This window comes from Balaenoptera physalus (genome assembly GCF_965194825.1).
Source record: "Balaenoptera physalus genome assembly, chromosome: 4".
Classification (NCBI taxonomy): Eukaryota; Metazoa; Chordata; class Mammalia; order Artiodactyla; family Balaenopteridae; genus Balaenoptera; species Balaenoptera physalus.
In genome coordinates this window covers 124,941,526-124,952,495 of record NC_138891.1, presented here as the reverse complement: position 1 = coordinate 124,952,495, position 10,970 = coordinate 124,941,526, and positions in this window count along the sequence as shown.

The window sequence follows — 10,970 nt, the reverse complement described above, 5'->3', positions numbered from 1 at the left end:
TTTACTTACTCATTTCTCTTTTAAGGTTCTAAACTGATACTATGATTCAAAGTCAAACAAAACAAAAGAAACCTCTGTGGCTTAAAATCACAACATCTATGTTTTTCTGTTTCTGAAGTCTTTTATAAATAATCTTATAGAAAAAAAAAGGGTCTGGCAGAGGGTACTTGGCATTATCTGATGAAAAAGAATATTGCCTAAACCTTTTGTGGTTCCAGCTTCAGTTACCCCACTCTCAAATTCCTGCCTATAGTAATACTGTCCAGTGTAAGAAAACACAGCCAGGTACTCTGTGCTCACAACTGAACCTGTGAAACCCTTCCCATGTAGCTCTACTCATAGCTGGTGTTTCCCTATGAACTTGTGCCAACACTGTTTACTTCTTTTGGAGCAAAGAATGAACTACTATACAAAAGTACAAAGAAAATAGCAAGAAAATGGTTGCCCTAGCCTAAACGTTTAAAAAAAAAATCATTTCCTCCTAAAATAAGAAAACAAAATTGAAAAATCAAGCGAAATAAACTTGTGGTGTCAGACAGTCAATGGTAGAAACAGCTGCAGCAAATATGATAACAAGAGAGAAATCTTAATTGAAACAGATGTTTTCAAACGTGCAGTTTTAAATGGTATACAAACATTGATGTAAATTTTAAATAAAATGGAATTGATTGGAAGCATAATTAAAACCCAAAAGAAACAAAAATAATCTTGATGAAAACTAAATCAGAATGATAACCAATAATTGGCTTTGCCTAGACAACAAAGTATTAGATAGTGGAGGAGAGGTATTTTTTATTTTAACTTCAGTGCTACTTAGGCAAACATGTATACAACAAGGTCTCAGTAGACATTTTCAGTGATGATAAACTTTAGAGAGAAATGAACTTCCAAAACATGTGCCCTCTCAACATTTTCAAACACAGTCTAATAAACTCCTATAATGCAAATCTCTAAAAAATTTTCAAAAATTAAGTATTAAACTAATTGAAAAAAATTTAAATTTATCACATTTGCCCAAATTTTCTCCTTATTCTGGTCTACAAGTTGTCAAGAATGTTGAAGGGTCTGAGATTTCACTCTACTTTCAAGCCAACAAGATAGGATGCCACAGTTTCATGGAAGATGGCAGATGACACAAGACTCCTGAATCAGAGAAAAGGATTGCAGGAGCACAGTTCAACATGCAGCACAAAATCACACAAGAATAATTCTGTCAATTCTCCTTGTCCCAACTTCCACAAGGTCCATGTGGATGGGCCTAGGTGTATGACTATGACTACACACAGAATGGGTCCCATTTGATTTAGGAAACCTAAACATATTATAAATATTTTATGATAGATAGCAAAAATTATACATATTTTATAATAGATAGTAGCAAATATGCTCTTTGTTCTGGAGACAGACACTATCTCTTTCGTGACTTTTTTGCTATACAGACATCTTTTAAAAGATAGTCTACCCCAAAAGGCAATTAATGCTTTTCTTTACAAAAGGTATAGAAATACAAGAGACCATGGGGGTATGTTCTCCCAGTAATGGCGATTTTTCACTCTGACACCAGGTCTAATCCCCAAACCTGGGAAAACCAAAGTGGTTGCCTGAGAAGGAGGTCCATCTCTTTTTTGTCTGACCTTTCTCTCATTTTTACCTCAGCACCACTTCTAAATTTCCCTTAACTGTAGTAACTGCTGTCAAGTCACACGTGTTCTACATATCCACACTTTCTGTCATGGGGAATATTATTGAGACAAGAAGCACAAATTGTGTCTAACTTAGAGCAGAACAAGAATGCTGGAGAAAGCAGAGGCAGCTGAAAAAGGCTATTAAAAGAGTTCTACCATAATCGAATACAGACATTTAAGAATGGCCAAATGTGAGACCCATGTGTGCTGCATATCTCATAAAAGCCAAAGGTTTCTGGAACATAGAAGTTGTTCCTGCACAAATTTTGATATTAGCTAAAAATTTTGCATTTGGAATAATTCAAGTACATCTAAATTTTCCTCCAAAATATAATTTGTTCTTATGTATTTAGCTTTATAGGAGGCTATTCTAGTTTTTTTTTTTACTCAAAGGCCAGAGTGAACCCGATGCTGAGGGCTGGACTCATCCAAAGGCTCATTCACTCACGTGACTATTGGTTGATGCTATCAGCCCGGAACTCAGCTGGGGATGCGAGTGAGAACACCTGCATTCCTCAAGGCATGCTGTTCTATGAGGTGTGCTATGCTATTAGTCCTGCTGTTTTACAGTGACAAGAAATGAGACCAGTGAATTCCAAGAGTAGGAGCTGAATCTTGTGTTTCACACACTGTAAAGGAATTCACTATTCAGAAGCAAGGTTCTGTTGCATAACATGAAAGTGACCAAGGCTTTTTATAAACCATGAATGGTGGCTTTGAAAAAATATTTACAGACAGTGAAAAAAAACCCACAGTTAGGTTATTTTCCAGTGAGAACAAAGCACTATGCCTTCCATAAAGGAAATGTAATCAATCTGCCATCAAGTACATAACTGGCTTCAATGGGAAAGTGTGTCATCTTAAGGCTCAGTATTGATCTCTGCTACAGGCAGGTTTTGCACTGAGTAGATGAGTACAGTCAAATAAGTTTTGGTGAATTCAAGTCCATGTTGCTTAGCCCACTCATCATCTCCATCTCTACCACCACGACACTACGTAGATGAATCTATGGTTAAGCACACATGTTGATGTGGAGAGGGGCTGATATCCACAGAATAGATCATCTTTACCACTTGACAATAATCTGTTTTCTTTAAGTTACTCTTTCTTGAGCATTCAAATGGGACACATAAATTTTTTCCAGAACTCTTTGTTAATTTTCCAATTGTGTTCCTTCCATATCACTATACTTTAATCCATACTATTATCCACTGCTCATGAATGAGTATAGATCTATACCTGTCTCTCACTCTCTTTCAAATAAAAAATAACAACAAAGAGCACCATTAGAACTTCTTTCCACTGGGATGATTTTACTTTTCCACTACCCTCAATTCACCTTGAAATGAGGTTGTAGTAAAGAGCCAGGGGAAAACAAAAACAAATATATTTCATACATATATTTTATACAATATACTTTTTATACATATATATGTATGTATACACACACACACATATTTGTTCTTGTTTTTCTTGATTCTTTACTATGGCCTCATTTCATACATGCACACGCACATACACACACACACACACACATGACCCTTGAGCAACACGGGTTTGAACTGTACAGGTCCACTTATATGTGGATTGTTTTTTTCAGTAAATGTAGTACTACAGTACTATATGATCTGTGATTGGTTGAATCTGCAGATGCAGAACAGTGGATGCGGAAGGCCAACTATAAGTTATATGTAGAATCTTGATTGTGTGGAAGGTAAGCACCCTTAACCCCTGTGTTGTTCAAGGGTCAACTGAATATATATATTTGCATTTTTGTGTGTGTGTGTGTGTGTGTGTGTGTGTGTATTAGATACCTGTTGCCAGGGAATATGTTGGCTTTTATCTAACATCAAAACTGGATTTGGAACAGCCACTGCAATTGGAGCCACCATCAGTTTTAGCTTACAAAATGCACTGTCATTCTCCAAATTCATTCTGTATTCTACAGAGGACAATTAGGTGTGTTGAATGAGGATGTGGGATGTGTTAGCAACCAACAACCTTCCATCTTTCATGTTCTTGGTGGTGAAAATTGGTAGTGGCAATAATCTTTACAATACTATTGTAAAACCCCTCACTTCATGGATCAGGAGATGAATGTGAAGATTCTGACCATCGCTGAATATATCCACTGAAGCTATACAATCTGAAATTGAGGAATCCATCACGGGGTGCGTTTCAGGACTTACTGTTCCAGAAAGCAAAACTCCATTAATCACCTCAATTCCATAATCCCATATTCTTCCTGGGGCTACAGGAATGACTGTCAATTCAGTATTAGTAGCCAGTATTCCCAAGAAACTTCTAGTTGTACTCCCTTCCCCACTGCACAGTAAATAGCCAAACTTTGGGAAAAGTTAGCAGGAAGACATATATTACAATTTGGTGGTGGGGGTATGGAGTTCTTCCTCAAGCATACTCAGCTTTCTCTTCATTCACAGATTTTTTTGGGGCTACAGTAAGCTTTTAGCCTGGGAACTGGACTATGATATTCTTTGGTGACTTAAGTCAGACTTCTAATCTGCGGTCCTAGAAATTTTTTACTTCATAAGTCAAGAACCTTTTAGTTATTGTTGTTACTGCTATTGTTGATGATGATGGTGATGATGGTCCCATCATCATCATTATTTCATCCCTAGGTTTCCCATTATCTATTAGCCAATGTCAGAAACCTCTTTAGGTAAAACCATTTGATTACAGCCATGACCTGCTCTCCATTACACTACTCACATCCACCTTATTTTGGCCATTTGGTGCTGACTCTTGTCTTGGAATTCCACTACCTCCATTTAGAGTGCCCAGTTCAGAGAAAACACTTTCCACGGTCATTCCTGTCAAGCAGATATCACAGAGCACATCAGGAATTCTGGGACCAAATCTGATCCAGTGATTCAACTTCCCTTCCTTCATAGAAATAAATGTGTAGGTACACCAACAAATAAATTACCATAAAAAACTTTAGAAAGGTAAATGGGAATATTTTAAGATCTTCAAAAATATTAACTCATTTGATCCTTACAACCACTTTATGAGGTAGGTACCTAAACTTATGAAGAAGGTGTTACTTCATTGTCCTATATCTAACAGCTTTACATCAGTCTCTCTACTTTTTTAACCAGCTATGTGATGATTGCCTACATATGCACTAAACTTTTTAAATAGTGATAATCTCTGATTGGTGGTGATGGGGATGGTGTGATAAGAAAAGGGAAGGGTATTTTTATTTCTAACCATATATGTATTAATATTTCTATAATACATAATACATTTATAAATATATTTAAAATTAATAAAATAATACAATTCATTTATTTAAGTGTATGACTAAGAATTTCCAGGCAACTTCACATGTTTCTCTAATTCTTTTGCCTAAGAACAAATCATGGTGGCCAATACTGGAAGATATTATTGGGATTTCTGTTATCACTCACTCACAGAAGGTGCAACACTAAGTCGACAATAGACTGCCAAGATCGTGTATTAGGCATAGTTAATACTGTTTCAAGAAAAACTAGGAATCTTGTTTTAATACTTTTTCTTGCGGATATGCATAAAGCAAATCAAGAACAAGGAATACTAGCTGGCAATGAAACTTCTTAATCTTGGGGAAAAAAAATTTGTGATTGTTTGCTTCAGTTATTTGTTTTTTGTCTTACTACCTGAGTGAATCCAAGCAAAGGATGTGTCATTGCCAATCCAAAGAGGTAAAGGAAAATCTTTAAAGGATATTCCAGGATAGGAACTTTAAAGTAGACTATTAATCAGAATTTATAAATAATAACATTAAGTTATATTTGTAAATAGGTAAGATGATACAGACCATTAAACTAAAGTCATATAAAATTTTTAAAATATAAAGCAAAAATATCCTAAAGTTTATTGTGTTTGTCTAAATGTGTTCTCTTTAATATTGTCCTCAATATACTAGAAACTGTCTTGGATTACAAGAGTTTAACTGAAAATTTTGGTTAGTCAAGTGACTTTTCCAGTCACCCAACATCAAAAAGCAAAATTATTTGCATAGAATCAAGCAGTAGCTAAGATGTGAATAAACTTAATGTTCTAATCTTTACATGCTCATTTCAGTAAAATATTTTCTGATTTTGAACTTCAGAATTAACATAATTTGTAACCTTGTAGATTAGAGAATGGACGCATATAGTGCAAATTTATACATACACTTATGCAAAAAGCACATGTGTACAAAATGCTGATACTCAAGAAAGTGCCATTTGTGCCAGTTCATTGACCAGGAATCACTTCTCCCATTATGAATCAATATGATTTCTGCTTTGTTTCAATACCGTGTTTATGAAAGACAATCCATACTGTGGTATTTGGCAGAATATATATTCATGCTGATTAGATTCCTACATGAAAAAGAAATTCACTTTTATTGAAATATGTTCAACAATCTCATATTGAATTACAGGTTTCTGCTTCCAACCAAGATGGAGTAACAGGATCTGATCCAGGCTCCCACTTGAAACAACCAAACAATGAGAAAAATAAACTGTAACAAGCACTAAATATTAGGCAGTAAAGGACAGTGATCTCTGAGAGATGAGAAACAAACAAGATAAGCCTACAATTGACCCAGCTTACTTCCATAAGAGGGTTTCCTGGCTGCAGTACAGGGAGGGGGAATCTAGGAATAACCCAGAAAACTGAGTTAAGGAGATTAAGCTGATAAACCATGGAGATTCAAGTGACTAGACTCTGTAAGAAAGAGTACCAGAGAGGAGAGGGTATCCTTGAATTTTCAGCTGAGTACTGATCTGCTCAGGAATTTGAGCAAGTCACCCTGGGCCTTGGAAAGAACCACCTCAACAGATTAGAGGTAATAGTGCCCAGATGTACAACAGATTAGAAGTAATAGTGCCCAGATGTACACAGAGCTAGGAATACCACCAGCCAGAATGGAAAAACTCAAGTCACTGGGTCTTGGGTAAGAGCATAGAGAAGGATCTTACATCAGTAGTGGTAAATATTTAATACTAGTTTGGGCACAGACTGTACTCATGTAACAGACCTTAAAAGTAAAGCCCAGAAGAATAAAACTGTTTTAAAGTAAATTAACTGTATTTCAATTTCGATAATATTTATAGAAATAAATAATATATGGCATACAAGAAAAAATTTTAAAGTATGTTACCCTGTAAAAATTACTAGACATGCAAAGAAGCAGGTGAATGTGTCATGTCCCATAATGGTGAGGAATATCAATCAATAGAAAGTGATGCAGAACTGACAGAAATATTAGGATTAGCAGACACTTGTAGCTGTTATTATAACAGCATTGCATATGCTCAAAAAGTTAGCAACATAGAAAATATTTTTCAAAAAACACATAATTAAACTTCTAAAGATGATAACCACAAAGCACCAAATGGAATTAATGACAGTTTAAGAATTACAGATAAAAAATAGTTAAAATGAATAATGAATGAAAGAATAAATAAGCTACAAGGATATACTGTACAGCACAGGAAATATAGCCAATATTTTATAATAACTATAAATGGAGTATAATCTTTAAAAATTGTGAATCACTATGTTGTACACCTGAAACTTATATAGTATTATGAATCAACTATACCTCAATTTTAAAAAAGGAACATGAAACATCAGCATAAATTATCCAAAATGAAATATGGAGAAAAAAAATAACAAAATATCAGTAAGCTGTAAGATAACTTCAAGTGGCCCCAAATAAATGAAATTAGAGTTCCTTAAAAAAAAAAGGAGACAGAGTGATGGAGAAGGAAAAATATTTGAAGAAATAATGGCAGAAAATATTCCAAATTTGATGAAAACTACAAACCTTAAGTTTCAAAAGCTCAAAGGACTCCAATTCCCCCAAAATGTGAAGAAAACTACAGTAGGGAACATCACAAAGAAACTGTGTAAAGTAATGAAAAAGAGGAATTTTTAAAATCCAGGAAAGGAAAATAAAGGACTCATTATGTGCAGAGGAACAAAGATGAAGATGGCAGCAGATTTCTAATGAGAAAGAATACAAGACAGAAGACAGTGAAGTGATATTTTAAAAGTACTGAATGGAAGAAAAAAAAACCTGTCAATTTTAGCCACAGAAAACATCTTTAAAAAAAACCATGAAACAAAGGCATTATCAAATGCATAAAATATAAAATAATTCATCATCAACAGACGTGTGGCAGTAAAATAAATGTCAAAAATGCTTCAGACAAAAGAAAAATGATACCAGATGGACATATGGATCAATATAATAAATAAATTTTGGCCCTGAAAATGGTAACTGCATGGCTAAACATATAAGATTTTTAATCGTTATTTCAAACTCTTTAAACTAAAGTAGGAACAATGTAGAATGGAGTTTATAATATATTAAAAGTAAAAATTATGACAAATTACAATTTTCTTTTATTTATTTTTTTATAGATCTTTATTGGAGTATAATTGCTTCACAATACTGTGTTAGTTTCTGTTGTACAATAAAGTGAATCAGCCATATGCATACATATATCCCCATATCCTCTCCCTCTTTTATTTTTTATTTTTTATTATTTTTATTTTTTAACATCTTTATTGGAGTATAATTGCTTTACAATGGTGTGTTAGTTTCTGCTTTATAACAAAGTGAGTCAGCTATACATATACATATATCCCCATATCCCCTCCCTCTTGCATCTCCCCCCCTCCCACCCTCCCTATCCCACCCCTCTAGGTGGTCACAAAGCACCGAGCTGATCTCCCTGTGCTATGCTACTGCTTTCCACTAGCTATCTATTTTACATTTGGTCGTGTACATATGTCGCTGCTACTCTCACTTCGCCCCAGCTTCCACCCCTACCACCATGTCCTCAAGTCCATTCTCTATGTCTCTATGTCAAGTCCATTCTCTATGTCTCTTATTCCAGCCCTGCCATGAGGTTCATAAGTACCTTTTTTTTAAATCCCATATATATATGCATTAATATACGATATTTGTTTTTCTCTTTCTGACTTACTTCACTCTGTATGACAGACTCTAACTCCATCCACCTCACTACAAATAACTCCATTTCGTTTCTTTTTATGGCTGAGTAATATTCCATTGTATATATGTGCCACATCTTCTTTATCCATTCATCTGTTGATGGACACTTAGGTTGTTTCTATGTCGTGGCTATTGTAAACAGAGCTGCAATGAACATTGCGGTACATGACTCTTTTTGAATTATGGTTTTCTCAGGGTATATGCCCACTGGTGGGATTGCTGGGTCGTATGGTAGTTCTATTTTTAGTTTTTTAAGGAACCTCCATACTGTTCCCCATAGTGGCTGTATCAATCTACATTCCCACCAACAGTGCAAGAGGGTTCCCTTTTCTCCACACCCTCTCCAGCATTTATTGTTTCTAGATTTTTTGATGATGGCCATTCTGACCGGTGTGAGATGATAGTTTTGATTTGCATTTCTCTAATGATTAATGATGTTGAGCATTCTTTCATGTGTCTGTTGGCAATCTGTATATCTTCTTTGGAGAAATGTCTATTTAGGTCTTCTGCCCATTTTTGGATTGGGTTTTTTTTTTTTTTTGTTATTGAGCTGCATGAGCTGCTTGTAAATTTTGGAGATTAATCCTTTGTCAGTTGCTTCATTTGCAAATATTTTCTCCCATTCTGAGGGTTGTCTTTTCGTCTTGTTTATGGTTTCCTTTGCTGTGCAAAAGCTTTTAAGTTTCATTAGGTCCCATTTGAAATTAAATATACACATATAGAAATTATACCACACACATATACATACATATATATACATATATATGATAGTTTACTATTGATTTGAGATATTCAAATTCAAGACATACAACTTTGAAAACGAAACCACCCATTTTTTTTAATATACCCAGTTACAAGATTAAAAAATTAAGAAGTATACGAAATAAATGTGATGCTAACATGGCCTGCTATACAATTTTATGTTATACCATCACAGTTATCTTAATTTGATTTTGCAGTTTCCAGAAGGGTCGAAAAACTTATTGTTGTGTATTTTCTTATTTTTTGTGAGAATTATTAGTTATAATTTACATACCATAAAACTCACTTCTTTTAAGTAAAGAGATTGACAACTTTGAAAAATATATACAGTCATATAACCATCACATCAGTATACAGAATATTTTCATCATTCTGAAGTTTGTTTATGATCTTCACCCACTCTCAGTCCCTGTAAACACTGATCTTTTGCTTTCTATAGGTTTTCCCTCTGACCCTGGTAACAAGGATATACTGCAGAATCCTGGACTCTTTCAGATGGAACTGAACATAAATGTACAACCCATGAGTCAGAGAAACTGAGGGAAATCAAGGAGAAAGAGAACAAAACACAGGCACAGCTGCTGCTTCATGACAACAGGTTGACCCAGGAGATCAGAAACAAGTGAGTTTTGTAAAACGGTTACTGCCTCCCCTTTGCCCTCCAACTCTCAGAGACAATCTCCCTTGTAGCCCACACTAACTGAAATATAAAAGGAAAGGGAATTCTGGGGGATGTAGTTTATTCTAGCCAAGAAGGCACATAGCAAGGTCTTCATAATGAAGATGACTTATACTTTGCTTTCTTGTGGATATAACTAAAAACTATTGCAAATCACTGATTAAAAATTAAATCAATAAAAATATGATTAACTGCTCCACTTTTACATTTGAGTTAGATTAAAATACATGCCTAGGTAGAAACTTGGAAATATTTACTTGATCTGAATATACTGACCGAATTTTAAGACTACAATACATAAAACAAGCAATTACTTAGGCCAATTAAATGAAATAATTTCATTATATTAGAAGTGGTTTTCTTGTTTTTTTTTTTACTTTATGGGTTTACTTAAGTTTATTAAATGTATATTGTTACACTGTTCATTGTTTCAAATTAGGAACTCATCTCTTCCCATAGACACCATTTTCCTTTCATTGTTTCTGTTGTGTTGTCCTAGATGAATGAGATTCTTTCTAGTTATATGTCTCATTGTATACAGATTTTTCCAATCTAATATCAAGTGTAAAGCTATGTCATGTTCCAATAGTACTGCTTATTTCAAAACATGCAAAAATAGAAATAAATGGTCAGCTTTTGGCACTTATACCACTAGGGAACTATGGGAACCTCTGTCAAAGGCTCTTAATATCAGTCTTTCAATTTTCTTCAGAGTTTTAGGGTATAATTGAAATAGTTTTATTGCACCAGCTTCTAAAAGTTCTGTGATGGCTTCACTTTCTAAATTTAATTGAAAAAAAAGAAATATTTTGTCCTGCTTGAA